We start from the raw sequence: 16,397 nt of genomic DNA, 5'->3' as shown, positions 1-16,397 counted from the left end.
AAGTCCTATCTTTTTATCATTTTAACAAAATGGTGAACACAGTGGCAGAACAGTGAGAAAACAAATGTGTTTTTTCTTACAGTTTGTTTGCCATGGGCTAAAACATCATGTTCAAAGTAGCTGTCAAAAATGCCTTCTCTTTTTTTTTTTTTACTCCCTATTTCTGGTGACTCTCTTACCTCAAGACTGTTTTGTTAGCTAACTGGATTACCTGAATACTGAGACTAAGATGTAATTTCTCCCAGGAGAATTTTATATAGAGCTATCATTACTATACATATAAAACTTGACTTTCACAACCCAATCTGGCTTGTTTGGTCCTGACTGTGGAAATCTCCTAGCTATGCTACAGAGTGAGACAAAGCAGCAGCACCAGGAACCACATACAGCTTTTGGTATGTTCTTCTTCTTGGAAAAGTTTTGCTAATAACACTCTGTTGTCTTCTAGCTGCAACTTCTGCAGTAGAGAATACGAAAAGAAAGTAATGTTGAACAGATCAAACATAACTAATCATTTCAGATGTCAGATTTAACACACAAATTGAACAATCCACAGTTATTTCAGAATCACATTATTTAAAATTATAAAATCCATGTTTTATGGGTAACAACTAAGTGAAATGCAGTGAAATGAAAAGCATTCCAGGCAATATTCTGTTAATGTTTCTGTTAGACTGGGCCCCTAGTTCTTAAGAGCACCACAGGTGGTTTGAAATGCAATTAACACTTAGAACAATAGCTATACTTTTATGCAGCTCTCTCTACTTAATTAAGTTATATCACTTGCAAAGTTTTTATGTTTTAAAGATGTTATGTCAATACAATTGAACGAGATTCTTTTTGATGAGATGTATTCAGTAGTTTCTCTTTTGTCTTAAAAGTAATGTAATAATGAAAGATTTAAGGTTGAAATGGAAGGTACTCCTTTGTTTCCATTTCTTTGTACTAAAAAACCTTTATATCTGTTTTGTATAATAAAACTTATATAACACAAAAATATTACCTTATCCATAAATTACTATTTTTTTCTAAGATGCTGAAAAAGCTAAGTAACCTCTACAGTTAGTTGTTCGTGTGACATCTCAAGAGACCTGTCTCCTCACTTGTCAGGACTTCCGGCCCTGGGGATCTTAATACAGCAACTTGACTTCTTTTCTTAGATATAGCTCACCACGTATAGAGGGTATTATATGAATGCATTTACTTTGAACTTCAAGAATGCTTCTCAGCATTACTTATTTGAATCTGTGTATAATGTCTTTGGGTAATTTTTCCCACTTTCTGTATTTTCAAATGCTGCATGTCAGGGAATAAAATACATGAAAATATTTTGTATCTGTCACTCCTTTTACTTCAAAGAACAGCCTCACATATTTTGTGAAATTTATGTTGAAAATTAGTGGTCTAGAAGACACTAAAATGTCCTAAAAGTGGCCTGGTAGTCATACTAGTATTAAGATATTCAAAACCAATTTATGCCTTTTGCCAAAATAACATAGGAGTATAGAGGAGCAAAGAAAACTATAGGACCTAGTTTATATGTGTGTTTTCTCTTTTTTTTTTCCTACCTTGCTTAACAAATTCCTAAAAAGGTAATGAAAACAGAAGCATAACCTACATTTGTCATGAAAAATCCCATCAATATTAGAACCAATTAACAACCCTTAATTGTGAAGAAAACCTGGGGATAAATCCATGCTACAGTATTACTGCAGTTAAAGTTACAGGTGCTTAGTTCAATGGAGTATTAGGCTGCAAATGGTATGACTCAGGGGGTTAAAATCAGTGAATATTATTGCAAAACCCAGCTACAAATGAGTTTCCAAGAAAAGGGTATATGTAACAGATTCTAGCATCCAATTTTCTACTTTTGTTCATTAAGACTCCTGCTTACTTTCCAGAAGGATATGGAGGTACATGAAGGGTGGCTTTGCTTTTCAACCATAAGAATGGTAGAGCCAAAGATAATATACATGGACGAGTAAAACTTAAACAAAACTATTTTCTTAATTTTTTCCCCTTTTCCATTATATATAATCATTTTCATTGCTGTTCAAAGGAAGACTTTAGTACCAGTGATCAAGGAAAAGAAAAAGACTTTACAGAAGGAATGCATCAGAATATAATGTACAACCTAACCAATAGTGCATAGTATGATTACCTGCTTTAATGAAAAAAATTACTTTATTAAATATGTCCAGATAACTTGGAAATGTAAGATGGTAATATGAATGCATTTTTCCAATACCCCACTCTGAGTAGCTCAACAAGACAATTACCAAGAGGAGATGGGAAGCAGACAAGTGCATCTGAAACCAATATATACAAAATACAAATTGCTGTAGAGATTGTTTTGAAATGAGAAAGACCTACATGAGTAAAAAGATCATAGAAACAAATCTATAACTGGAGACAAGTTCTGTGAAAACCTTTGAATAAATATATACTATACTTTCTCCTGTTGAGATCTAAAGGTAATTTATGACTTTAAACTACAGAATAGAGGTTTATTATGTAGACTTAAATGCTATCTATATAGAAATCTTATTAATTTGAAATGAAGCTTTTCCTTTGTTTCACCCTTTCTCTTTACATACTTTTTCTATGACTTACTACATTCAGGACACTGTATTACTTCTCCATTAGCAAATAGGAAAAACATTTTTGGAGGACCTTTTGTTGATGGAAGGTTTTGAAATTTATATTTTTGTGACTTTGTTGTACTGTTTGGTTTTTTATTTTTGGTTTTTTTTAATGTGGGAAAATGTGGTATTTGGTCTCCCATTAGTCCTTAGCTAAAAATTATGTGATACTTTGACACAATATTTGTCATTTGCATTGTTCCTGTCTGCTGTCAGTTCTTCTAATTTGATTTGAATGTGCTTTTTTGTCTTGAAAATATGTGTATAACTTACCTTATATTCATCAACCATAATTCTCTTGCATTAAATAAAAAGTTATTAACTAGAAGATAAGTCAATATTAAAGATTAATAAAAGTGTATATGCACTAATTTTGAAGACTTGAAACATCTTTTCCATTGTATTGCTTTCTTAGTTGCACTTCCAACTTAACCTTTTTTTTACATAGAAATGAATCAGCAAAAAAAAAGTTTTCTTAATGTAAATCCTTAGAAAAAAGTTTCCTCATCTATTCATGGTGTTTCTATGTCTGCTTCAGAGCATTAAAAAAACTTAGTAGAATATTTTAAGAATTTCTGGCATAAAGTTTGGGTTGATTTCTTGTAGTACTTCAATTTTCGTGTGGCACGATATAATTTAAGTAAGGAACTTCGGTATTTTTTAATTATGTCACAGGGCAAGACTAGAAAATTCCAAATAATGAGATTTTTTCTTTAATAATTTTTTATCACAAGGTGGTCCAGAACTAATCTGAACCTAATTGGACCCACTGAGAAGTGAGTCAAAACAAGACTCGCTCAAAGCTAGAGGATTTGTAGATTAAATGGATGTATTTGATCAGAAGTTACTGCTCTGCCTGGTCTTTAATGCACCAAAGGAACTTGAAGCTCTAAGGATAAGGCAGGACCCAAAAACCCAAAGCAAGGCAAGCATTCTATCTAGCTTTGAGGGATGGGATGGAGTGGGAGGAGGAGGTAGAATCTAGCCAAGAGTATCTTTTTACATATAATATATAAATTCTGTAGAAAAATATTAATTTTATAAATATACAAATATTAATATAGTAAGAAACAACCCATATGAATTGATCAGGAAGTTACAGTGTGAAATCAGTCTCATTGCTGTCTTTGATAGTGTAGCTTAACTACTGTTAAGAAAAAGCTATATGTATGCTTTTCCTTGAATTTAGTAAGGTTTTGATTTTGAGAGAACTGGATGGAATTACATCTGTACTGTAGTGGGGCAAGAAAAGCAATAAGTTATTTTTATATTAATCTAGAATAGGACAAGATGTAATTAGTAATTGTTAGTGAAGGCAATGTCAGGGAAAATCTGAAACTACATGATATTCTGGGAAAAGATAAAAACCTGTGAATCATCTCACTGGAGGTTTCTAACTATGATTGAGACAAACTTGTCAACATGATCTAGACAGACTTGCTTCTGATTCAGAGCCAGCAACTTCATCAAGGTCTATAACTCTTCTAACCTAAAATCCTTTTCTAGTCCAACACTTGTATGATTACTCTGATTTACATAGTCTATGACTATGCATTGAGAGATAATGCAATCAAATAATTACTAACTGCTATCTGCTTTACCTTGGATTTCTTGAGATTTGGGCTGCAGCACTTAATCAAGGTGTCAGAATGGAAAAGAAAGCAGTTAGAGGACTGCCCAGTTCAGTAAGTTCAGTAATAATTATTGAAGCTGAGTTTTTCCTTCTAGTAACCTTTGTTGATTCTAAGAGTAAGAAATGTATTGCTATGTAGGAAAAGTAACAGCCTTTATTTCTACTAAGAGCTATACAGCTCTGAATTTTAGGTCTAATTTCACCAACTTGATGAATTTCAGTCAGTATTTGGTGTACTTTTCTGAGAGGGTTTGTTTAGGTGGTATGCATGCTCAGATAAGTTCAATGCAGTTGATATAGGTTCTGAATCTTAATTTTTGGAATCACATGGATAGTAAGGTGAAGTTGCTTGTTTTGTGTGATACTATTTCAGGGGAAAATCAATCACTGTAATCGTAGCTACCATCAGATTATATGATATGAATTTAATGTATATAGCTCAAAGGTAATATTTATACTAAATATTATGCTATTTATACTATACTCTTTCCTAAAAGGAGTCATTCATTACATGAAAGGGAAGCTGTTGAATTCAGTCAATAAACACAACCTAGTGCTCTGGGGATCTGCAGAAAGGTATTTACTGCTCTAGTCTCAATCCCCAAATTGCTCATCCCAGTCCTTACAAAATACGGCTTAGACCTTTATTTTGAATCATCACACAGAAAAAGAAGAATATAGGAAGGGAAGTAGGAATGATTCAAAATAGAAATTAAATCCAGTTAGCAGAACAGAGCATAGAAAATCCTTCCAATAATATTTTGTTTACTTCCTGCCAGTTGTTCCTACTGGCTGTTTTCCTAGTTTCTTGCCCAAATTTAGTGTCATTAGACCTTCATTTTTATTAGAGTACACAAAGATGAAAATGAGCACAGAAAAATCTTTAAAATGTTTAAAACAGTTTTTAAATTGTCTTCAGTGCTGTCCTTTTTACTTGGAAGTCTAAACCTTCATTTTTGTCCTTGAGGGATCAAACTGAAACAAAAAGATCTAGTCTAAATTATTTGTCATAAAACAATGCATGTAATGGTGTCCATTTGATGTCCAACAGAGCTCAAAGAAAATATGATGTGTGACCTCTGGCCCTAGCTGAAATCTCATGGAACAGTAGCACAGTTTTGTAGCTATAATGTATGTAGCACCTAAACACCTTGAGCAGCTGCAATGGCCCAAACATAAATATGTTCATTTTAGCATAAAACTCACATTAAATTCAAGTGGAGCAAAGCCCAGATAAGAATGAATACTTTTGAAAACTCCATTCTTGTTTTCATCAAACAGAATGATGAACCAGTTGCCTATTTTCTGGTGTAATGAGGTTATGACAAAAAAATGAGGTACCATGTGAAAGGACTTGCAAGTAGTTGAACTACTAACACTTTGAAAAAAAATGCATTTATTGCTGCGATTTACAGCTCAATTTTCTTAGCATTAGTTTGATTGTGAGGTCTGAGCAGTTTTGATACATTCTTGAGAGGTGATGTTTTTATGAAGTGAGAGACAATAATAACTCTTGATTAGTTTAGCAAGTTAAGAATAATTTTATATTTTAATTTACCCTTCTGAGTTTAGGGATAGTTCGTATTTTCTTCAAGATTTGCAGTAGCTTTGCTCTATATTGTGCTGTGTGCATTTTAGCTTGAGTTGTTTTTCACTTTAAGGAGTAAATAATGTTTAGAAAGGGAATGGCATGATGACCACGTAACATTTCAGAAATGGTATAATAATCATACACTAATACAATATTTCATGCTACTGAAAGGGGAAAAATGTCAGGAAACCACAGAAAAATAGTTTTGATAGGCTGTGTTAAGACTAGAGAAATATTTCTCTTAAGGCATGGATGAAATTTAAATGCTGCATATCCTTTCAATTTTCCACCTCTTCAAAAAAAGTAACCATTAATTGTCAATAAATAAAATATTATCACAAGTAAGAAGTAAACTAAGTTCCAAGAGGTTCCATTAGCATACTATGTAATAGTAATAACTGAACTTTATATTCCTTGAGGAATTTATTCTCTAAACTTTCATGTGACTTTTTATTACATTCTGAAATGTGCCTTCATAAGAAGGCAGTTTAAGCTTGTATTGTGCACTGCTTCCTCATTCCTCTCCTACTTATTTTCTAGCAAAAGCTAGAAATAGTTTTAATGCCTATAAATTCTCCTGAAGGCAGTTTAATATGACATGGATGTGCAATAGGGCATAACCTTTGAGCTTGCTGTGAAGGTAAAGTATACTTTAGAAATATTACAGAGATTAGGAAGCAATTGGATGGTTATGACTTCAAGACTTAAAAAACCTCCATAACCCAACAAATAAAGGCATAAATGTTTGACTTCTTTTTAAGTTGGCCAAAATGCTTCAGAACAAAATATTGTGTCAAAGGGCTGCTTGAATTTTGGATGTATGCAATAAAAGTTAAATAGCAAAAGTTCATGTTCAGTTAAAATTTTTAGAGCCACATAAACCTTCTGCACCAACTTTCTTCCATTACCACAAGTGGGTTAGGACATATTTGAGGTAATCTATTACACTCTTATGAGTTCTTTTGATTATTTTAACTTGTTAAAGTAGTGTGTAGGTACAAAAGGTTCAAGAAGTGAAATTATGTAGGCATTGGCATGGAATATAACTAATACCATTGGAAGACAAGTCTGTATCGTCCTTTGACTAATAGAGATGTGCAACAAAGACATCTTTAAACTTTCTTCAAAATACAAGAATAATTTTCAGTAGTTTCTGTGGACTAGGTCCAAGAATTTATGACTGAAACAGTACATAAATGAGTGTGGTGGCTTCCCTTCAACTTCATTGCAGAGCACAAGCTTACTTTGATTTGTTTAGCTTAGAAAAGGTCCTAAACCCCAGTATTTTTGGGTGCAGAATTGCTACTGACCTGATTCTTCTCTGATACAGACACAGATTAGGAGATACGTTACTGAAGATAACAAAACTGAATTAGTGCTTAATTAGTCAGAGACTATGGTCTAGATAATTAAACTCTATTTGAAATATGCTAAATTTGAATGAAGTATCCTAGGGTAGGTAGTCCTTCCTACACTATAACCGAGTCTTTCATTGAGTGATAAATCTGGTGTCACTTTTGCTTTTATTTGGAATACAAATTCCTTATATGCTAGAGTGTGTTTCTTGTCACACAAAATTACTCAGTGTCATGGTGGCATTGCTTTCTTGATAGGCTTGTAAAGTCAGTTCATAAGGACTGCATGTTCAGTGTGTTAAGTGATAAAAATAATGTTTTAATTAAGCCATAAAGTACAGCAATAGCCAAATGTTTCGAAGGTTCCAGATCAGTGTTTTTTCAGCAGAGCTCTATATTGTAATTGGACTCATCATGAAAGAAACAAATTATATAAAGTTTGTAGCCATCTGTGTATTTCAGCCTGCTAGATTCCCAGACCTCTTTCTCCATTGGTATACAGTAAATTGATTTAAATATTTAATTGAAAACTTTAAAATTCCACAATTAAAAGTTCAAAACCAAATTAGAATACTGCTGTATCCTTTATCCAGAACTAATAATCTAGTTTATGCAAATCTCAATAAAGATGGTGCCTGATATCTTCTAAGACATATATGAAGAAATGTATTCATATTCAAACATGATTCATCTTCACTGAAAGATGTCTGAGGTCTGCCTCCATCCTACTCCATCTCCCTTGTACTACATTCACATGTTGTTATAGGACAGATGGGGATGCAACGGGAGCAAACAGCTTTCATTTTATATAGGCCACCAGCATGCTAGTAACATACCTGAATATGACTTACAGGTTTGAACTTTTTTCCCCCGTTTTTAAAGAAAGTGGTCATTCTGATTCTCTACCTACCATACATTTTCAGTGTTGTCATTGTGGTTTTTTCTCTTTCTATATGAATATGCTTTTGCCTGCTGCCTGTGTTATAGGGCTAGATAGATTTTGTTCTGATATGACCCTTTTCTGTGGAACCTTAGAGTCAATGGCATTGCAAGTCAGGTTTATACTGCTGCGAGTCTGCTGTGTGCTGTGTTGTTACTCACAACGCAACATGGAGCAGGTAAAGGCAATATTTAAAGATTTTTGGAGGCCTCATACACACCTGCTGTATGTTCCTCGTGACTTATATCCAGGAGCATAATTTTTTATCATATTTTTATGTTCCTCCAAATTGTTAATTTCAGCAAAGCAGTATTCTGTATATTTGGTAACAACCAGCAGCTGGCATCATACTACCTATTGCTCCTGGAGGATGCAAAGATATTTATCATACTTTACAGATACAGAATTCAATACGAAGACAGAAATTGTAGCTTCAAGAGGCGAGGGTTCTAAAAATTCACTTTCTCAATGGAGTAACAGCTACCTGTGCTTTTTCCTCTTGGAAGGAAATATTACCTGTGTTATTTATTTATTTTATGGTGATTATCCAAGAGCTGTATTGGTGTATAATGAAGGATCTCATGTGTCAAGGTGATGCCATCTTGGTTTCCTGAGCTTTGTCATCCTGACCTTGCTCCTGGTCAGAGCAGTCCCAGGAGACAGGGCTGGATGCCTTGGAGGTTTCTGTCTCTTATTAGGATGTGCCAATATTAATCACTCTTGCAAAACAAAGTCAGCATTTGGGGGCCTACCTGTGGCTAGGGAGTAACATAATCAACTATAAAGAATCTGTGATCACTTTTGCAGAGCACCTATTTTGCTGAGACCTTGAGCCAGGAGTCACAGGGTGATGTGCAGATGGGTTGTTGCTGCCTCTGTGCTGTCCTGTGGGGTACCTGCTGTGGTTCATTTGCAGGCCTTGAGGTCACAGGTCTGTGGGTCCTGGTCACAAAACCTGAGAGGACAGGTGCACAAGTCACCTGTCTATAACCAGCCACAGAGGGCTGCAAGCAGCTCCTTTTGGTTTTTACTCCTCTTTCCAAGGAGTCATTATACGGCTGCCAGGGTTCACAGTGCTACATTAAGACAGGTGGCACGTCAGATACTTAGTAATAGCTCTCAGCACTAGTTCTAGGAAATTCTACTAGTAGTATCAAAATTTGTATCTATGGTTTAATTAGCATGATTTTAAGAGTGACACACCTGGTTTTGTACAGGGATGCAAGGGGAACACAGTAATTTATTTCCAAGATTATTAGAGTTTTAGCTCAAAATGTGCCTGAACAGTGCTAGTGATGTTGCACTGACAGTGGCTGTGACTGTATTTTAATTTCTTTTTAACTAGAGCTACTTGTTAAGACTCAGACCATAAAGGAGACTAGACACGTGCAACATATGGTATTGTTCAGCTTTGTTCGGTTCTTGATCACTGATTCATATAATTCTTTCTGACAATATTTTTTGGCTAAAAACATAAAACAGGGACAAAAAATTTGAAGTGGAACTCTGGTTATATTTTATTTCATATAGAGAAATAGAAACGAATTCTATGCAGTAAAATGTACAATCCCAAAATACTTTCTTCTTCATTGTCATGAAATATTCTCTCTTAAATTGGCAAAAACAATTGGAATAACAATGGGTGTACATAACATAAAATAATTTGCGAGGATATTACTTAAGTGATAAAGAAAAAGGACGTAATTAGCTCACAGAACAAGCAACAGTACAGTTATTATTATGGATCTAATAAAAGCCATGTTTGCTTTTCATACATACGAAAAATCAATTTTTGCTTTTAGTACACACAGAAATCAATGTACTATAGTGAGTCCTTTGCATTAAGAAAAGTCTTTCTGCCTCTCAGTTTGGGATTTTCAGATGCAGCTAACTTTGAAGGAATACTTCATTTCTGTTAAAAGAACAGATTTATTTCATAGAATCTGGGACAGTTTTCCAATTTGCTTGTGGTTTAATGAGGGTGCTGTGTTGGTAAAGGAAACCATTGTTACTGGTAGCAATCACATTCATTTCAAATGGCTGAAACAATGCAATTCAGTGAGTAAAATTTGCAAATCGATGGTATAAAAATGATTTGTTGTACTTGAGCTGAACAGCTGATATGTCTGTTGTCTATAAAACTGAGATATAGCACATAGTGGAATGATGTGTAAATGGATATATAGTAAGTACGTATAGTTATTATGTTTTTTCTTGCCTATATTTCTTGTCAGCACCTATCAAAAACGAATTTGCATTCTATGCAATAAAGACAGTGCTTTTAATGGTATGTTTTTATTGATGATTTAATATTTTAGACAGAACAGGCTTAACTCAAGCTAAAGCAACAGACTAATATGACATTTCAATAACTCTTTCTGTTAGACAATAGTGACATAACTGATTTTACAGGTTTTAGAAGTAAACTTAGGTGTAAAACTGATGCCCTGAATTACTTTGTGTGTTTGAGGACACCGAACTCAATCATTTTTCATTATGTCCATACCTTGCCTTGGTTCTTGATTTAAATCTCCTGTTTTCACATATGGTAGAGTTAGGTAACCTTTTTCTTTTCCTTTTTTACTCTTGAGTTTTCACTGCAATGCATAACCAAGAGCCTTTTCAGAAGGAACTCTGGCTAGTTTGATAAAATTTTAGCTTTTGATTTAGCAGACACTGTGATGGTTCAAATTTGGCTGGACTAAGCTGCCAGAGAGGATCTTTTGCACTTTTGCTTATACAGGAGAAAGTTTCAGTTTTTTCAATTTCGTTCTGAAAAAAACATCTGTCTCTCCCATAACTGACATTTAAATCAAATTCAGTTTGGAATGACTTGTTTATTTACTTTATGAACTACTAAATTTGAAAGTTTGAGGAAATTAAAAGAAAAAAATGAAAAAAACCCTGCAAATCAACCCTGTTCAAATCAGTTATTTTCTTTCTATTTGACTTCTTATTCCAAGCTCTACAAATCTATGGATTTTTGGGTTTTCAAAGCATCTGTTTTTGCAATCAACTGTAGCTTTCAGTGAACTGGATATCCTTCCAAATTCAAAACAAAACTATTTCTTTTCCTCTGCAGAGTGTTTTGCAAACAAAAATTAGCCATTTCTAGAATTGGTATTACCACCTTCATCGTTTATTAGTACTGTAAATACTATGAATATGGTTTGACACTCCAGACCTGATGAGATTCCAGATTACAGAGCTGTCACAGTGGAGCTTCTGAGGAAGAGGGACGTCTCCACACAGCCCCAAGTGCTGTAATGTAGGGTGCACTGAGCTCTTCTATATTGCATAGCTGTATAAGCTTCTTCCAAAAATTCCATTTGGATTAAATATTCCATTACTCTTTGTGAACACACTACCAAAGAATCTGGGAGATAGTTTTAGACTGGAGGAGAAAGGAGGTTGGTTCTCATTCTTGTGATCAAAGCTGATCCAAATTTAAGTAATTTGTAATGCTGTTGACATTGTGGCATTTGACCTCCACATGCCTCAGCCTTTGTGGTGTTAAAGTTTTTGCCTCTGATTTCCTGTTTGATCATAATGCCCTTCTTGGCAAAATAGAACTGATGCAATTTCTCTTAAGGTTTTTACTTCCTTCTGTATTCCATTTTGAATATAATTCAAGCCCAACCTTATTTCCCAGGTTTCATATACCATTAAAAATGGTTGCATTTTTTAAATCAGAATTGCAAATAGATGAAACACAAAATGGTTGCACCAGTATATTTCTTAATAGTTGATATGGTTTTGGTCACAGTTATACGGATGTACATAGCTACCCTGATACACTATGTATCCTTCTGCATAGGGCTCTTCTATACTATAAGAAGAGTTATATCTTTGTAATAATTTTAATTCCACGTACAACATCTTTGATGAGAAACAAGACAGAATTTTATTGACTTAATGGTGTGTAAAATTTGATAGTGTACTTAAGTTTGTAATTTATAAGAAAATTTTAGGATTTCTGTGCACAAATATTGAAATTATTAAAAAAACACATTGGGTTCTTTCATGTAAAATTTCGTATTCTAGTTTATAAACACCTTGTAAAAAATTCTTCTTAAACAACCATCAACCTTTATATCAAGAAAAACATAATAGAGAACTTTTTTGTTTTGTAGGGGATCTAATATGCTTAGACTTCATAGCACAGTTGGATTCAAGAGGTGTCTGTAGAAGCACACACTGAATTTCACAATCACACTTTTGTGCATGATAAGTATTTTAAATTTAAGTTTAACATTTTTCTTCACAGCTCTTGGGGAGACATGCTGCCTCAGGTATTTGGAGTCAGCACTAGGATTTTTTTAGTCGCCAAATCTGTAGTCTAGTGGTCATCTTTAGGACTGAACTGAGTTAAGTGTTCAGGGCTGTACCTAAACCTGGATATAGATAAGCTTGAGTTTCTCTCTTTGTTAATGGAAATAAGGTGGTTGCATGGTTTCTCGACAGATTGAATGTGAATAGAGAAATGTGAATAGAAAAATACATTTTCCAAGCAAACGGTTAAACTAATATTTTGTACCTTGAATTTCTGTTTGTTTAGTGATATGCACTTAGCAGCATTGTGGCTACAAGGAGCAAACTTAAAGCCTAAGCCAGTAGGCTTCTCCTAGTCATTGCTCAGTGAGAACAAATGGTACCAAACATCAGCTTATAGCAAGGCCACTAGGAAACTTCCTTCCCTGCGTCACACTTATCATGCCCTCACAGGGTCCTTTGCTCCTTTTTCAGGTTCAGCTAACTTTACATTTTCTGTGTTCTCTTCAGATGTGTTCAAACCATGTCCTTTAGCCATGTCTTAAGACTTTCCTGTAAACCAAAAAGTTTGAAACTGTAACAATTTCAAACAGTGGAAACAAGGAGACACCAAATAATCTTCTGTCTATAAAATTGATGCAATTTTATATTTTTGCCATGTATTTAGAACCTTTCATGCCATACTGTAGTGTACATGTTAAAAAACAGCTTGCTTCAGAAGATGTAGTAAACTGCTAAAAATCAATAAATCTTGTTACAGTTTGCCACCAGGGAACATTATACTGTGTTTATTAGTTGTCTTTTTTACCCTTCAGATCTAAGAAATAGCCAATCTGTTGAGCTTTAGTGTATCAGAGTACTTCTCTGCTGCCTGACTATGCTACGCTGCTGTGACATATTGGCATGGCTGGTACGAGCAGCAGCAGTCTAGTCATGGTGGGGAGGCATCTGCAGTCAGATGTATGGCATGGGACCTCCTTTTACAAAACATTTTTTGTAGCCCTTTTTTTTCCCCAACTTTCATGCTTCCTCAACCAGACCCTCAGTGGTTTGGTGCCAGGTGGCATAACACCAGCCGTTGCAGAAGAATAGGCATGCTGGCATTTAGGGCTTGAGGGGTATCAGCAGGCACGTTTACCACACCTGGCTGCAAGGGCTGCGTGCCTCTTCCCCTCTCTCATGGCTGGGACTGTGAGGAGCCCCCCAACACGTTTTCATCTTGGCATTTCTCATTTGTCCCCTCCTTCTTGGCACCCCTCCTGAGGAGCTCCCCCCTTACATTCAGACCTGGTGGTCAATGCACACAGTTCACACCCATATGCTGATTACATTATTTTCTTGTCACCAGACAGATTAAAGAAAAACATCACCATAAGAGATTCTGAGATATGAAAGGATAAGGTGCTTTTTCTCATATATTTTTCTTCCCTTTTTTAATACTTTCCTAAGTTTTCTGTTTAGGCTTTCATGTTATTTTTTAAATTCTAGTTTTACAGATCATTGGTAACTGATGTGGATTAAAGAAATCATATTTGGATCTTTTATGAACAGGGAAAACTAACAATTACCTAGTTTAAAATAGCAATCACTAAAAAGTGTTTTGCTTAGCAATTCATGCAAGTGATATAAATGCAAAGGAGATAACATTTTATTCATCTGGTGAAAAAGGAGGTATTTTAGTTCCTGAGTCTGGAGGAGTCCAACATACGTTTTGTGCTAACAACAAAAAATGTATCTGTTTGTTTAAATGGTGGTATAAAAGTTCTTTTACATTTGTAGTAATTTCCAGTATGACTCTTCTTATAGGCTTGGGAAATGGTGGGCTGGGAGCTGTTATCAAAACTCAGTAATGAAGGCTAGAGGAAAAATCTGAAGCAAAGTAGGCAAGTGGGCAAAATTAAAACAGAAGTTAAAAATGGTCCTTGTTTCAGCTATTCCCTGTGCACTGAAAAGGCTTCAAATAGATTTTTTTCTCTTGAGATTTAGGCCAAAATAAACAATCTGAAGCTGAAATTGTCAGCACTAACCTACACTTTTCCTTCATATCACAGGTGATATTTGTGGTCTTAAAGTTGCTTAAGCATGTCTGTCTTCTGTACAGATTTTTAAATGTGAAGGAGAAATCAATACAGAAGACAAAGCTGCAATAGTGCCTTATTATGCACAAACATAACTGTGCTTTCACAGAAATCTCTCTTTAAAATCATGTGATTTTTTTCATTGCCTTGTGACTGTATCAAAGCTTAATACCTTTCCTGTAACGTGTTATGTCAAGCATCAGAAACACTAGGTTGCCTGATATATTGTTGCTATTTTCTTTCTGACATATTATCCCATGAGGCAAATGAGCAATCTGCACTGGCATGTTCCCTGGTGGCTTTGTATAGGCACAATTAATTCACAGCTCAAATCCCTTCACATGCTGTTCTCTAGAGAAGTGGTTAGATGAAGCAGGTGTGCCAAAGGGCTGAATGAAGTCTTGAGGGCAAAATGATAAGTGAAAAGGTTAAGGTACAAGTAGCTCTGTTTCCAACTGCTGCTAATTGCAGGCATCACTATCAGGACGTGCCCTGAAGTAAGGGGCAGTTAAGCAGAGCCAGCAAGCCCCCGAAAACTGCAGTAACAAACCTCTACACCCAGCTGGAAAAATCCTGAGGGCTCTTCCTTAATTGTTGCCTGCACAGATAACTAGTATCTCCCAAGGGAGAGAAGAAATAATCCCCAGGATGTGCTGTAGTATCCTCATCCAGGTTAGAGACGCCTTTTAACACCTCCTATGCACCAAATCCCACTGTTTTCTGTGCTATTTCAGAGATGTAGTATAGGACAAAATGTAGTCTGTTCATATGCCTGGCAATACAAAAGGAAGAGGGAAAAAAAGGTTAATGATTCACATTTATTACTTGAAATATTCCACTCTTATTCTACTCTTTATTCCCCAACCTGTCTGCACTTGTTGCTTTTTGCTGTCGTGCACCAACAGCATTATTGCAGCACTGCCTGTCAGTGGTAGTAGAGACCAACCATGGAATTTCCTTTCCTCCTGGTTCCACTCACCCTAAGCATCACTGCATCGGTTTAGTGGAAGCTTACAAGCAGATGCTGGCTATGGCAATGCTTTCTACAAACACAGTGGAATTCTCTGGTGTGGAGTTCCATCCAAACAATTCTTTGGCAGTTCCCTGATGCCCATCTTTTCATAATTAAGCCATCACACTCTGTTATGTATTGTCTCCAACCCAGCAGTACAGAAATTCTTCTTCTAGACAGTCAGTTTGATCTGATAAAATAGTTAGAATTTTTAGATTGGTTTGGGGAAGAATTAAAACACATAAATCTCTCCAGATTTGGGTGTGGTTGTTTCGTCTTGATGAATTTTTGTTACATAACTTTTCTGATACACAGATATCTGGCATGAAAGCCCTCTGAAATGAGCTCTCTAAGAAGATAGCATAGGTACTAAAGCTATATAGAGAATGATGATTAATAAAGTCTCCTCCTCTCTTTCCTCCCTCCATCCATCTGGAACAAAACTGTGGCAGACCAGAGAGATACACATTACTTATTTTCTGTCATTATGATCTGGGTGGATTTATTCAGAATCCCTTGAGAGGATGCAGAACGAGCACATTTTGATTTTGCTTTTGATTCTGTCAGAGAAGCATTTTCTGCTCATATCCCAAAATATGGATTTAAGTTTACCTGAACCCTAGGGCAATCAGTAATCACTTTAGGGTCAATAGCAGCTTTTCTGTGTGTTAAAATGTCATTGCTTCTGAATATTGTATCTTACTACCTTTGAGAAGTGGGATTGGAGGGTTTCCAGATTCGCCCTGGATCACAGCACTGAATTTAGCTCTTAGAGGCATTCAATGTCATGATGTTTTGAAAAGAAAAAGAGTGTTGGGGTTCCTGCTTAACCTTTTACTGATAATAATTTAGACATCTTTCAGAAGGATGAGAA

General features: G+C 35.2%; 1 protein-coding gene across 3 annotated transcripts in view; it reads left to right on the top strand.

The window, feature by feature from the left end:
* Positions 1 to 16,397, top strand: part of FGF14 (fibroblast growth factor 14) — a 391,534-nt gene that overhangs the window by 328,856 nt on the left and 46,281 nt on the right. The gene's annotated exons all lie outside the window — the stretch shown is intronic.

This window comes from Manacus vitellinus, unplaced genomic scaffold (genome assembly GCF_001715985.3).
Source record: "Manacus vitellinus isolate BGI_N305 unplaced genomic scaffold, ASM171598v3 scaffold_2_pilon, whole genome shotgun sequence".
Lineage (NCBI taxonomy): Eukaryota > Metazoa > Chordata > Aves > Passeriformes > Pipridae > Manacus > Manacus vitellinus.
Note: the sequence above shows the minus strand (reverse complement) of the source record. Positions and strands in the feature narration are given on the sequence as shown.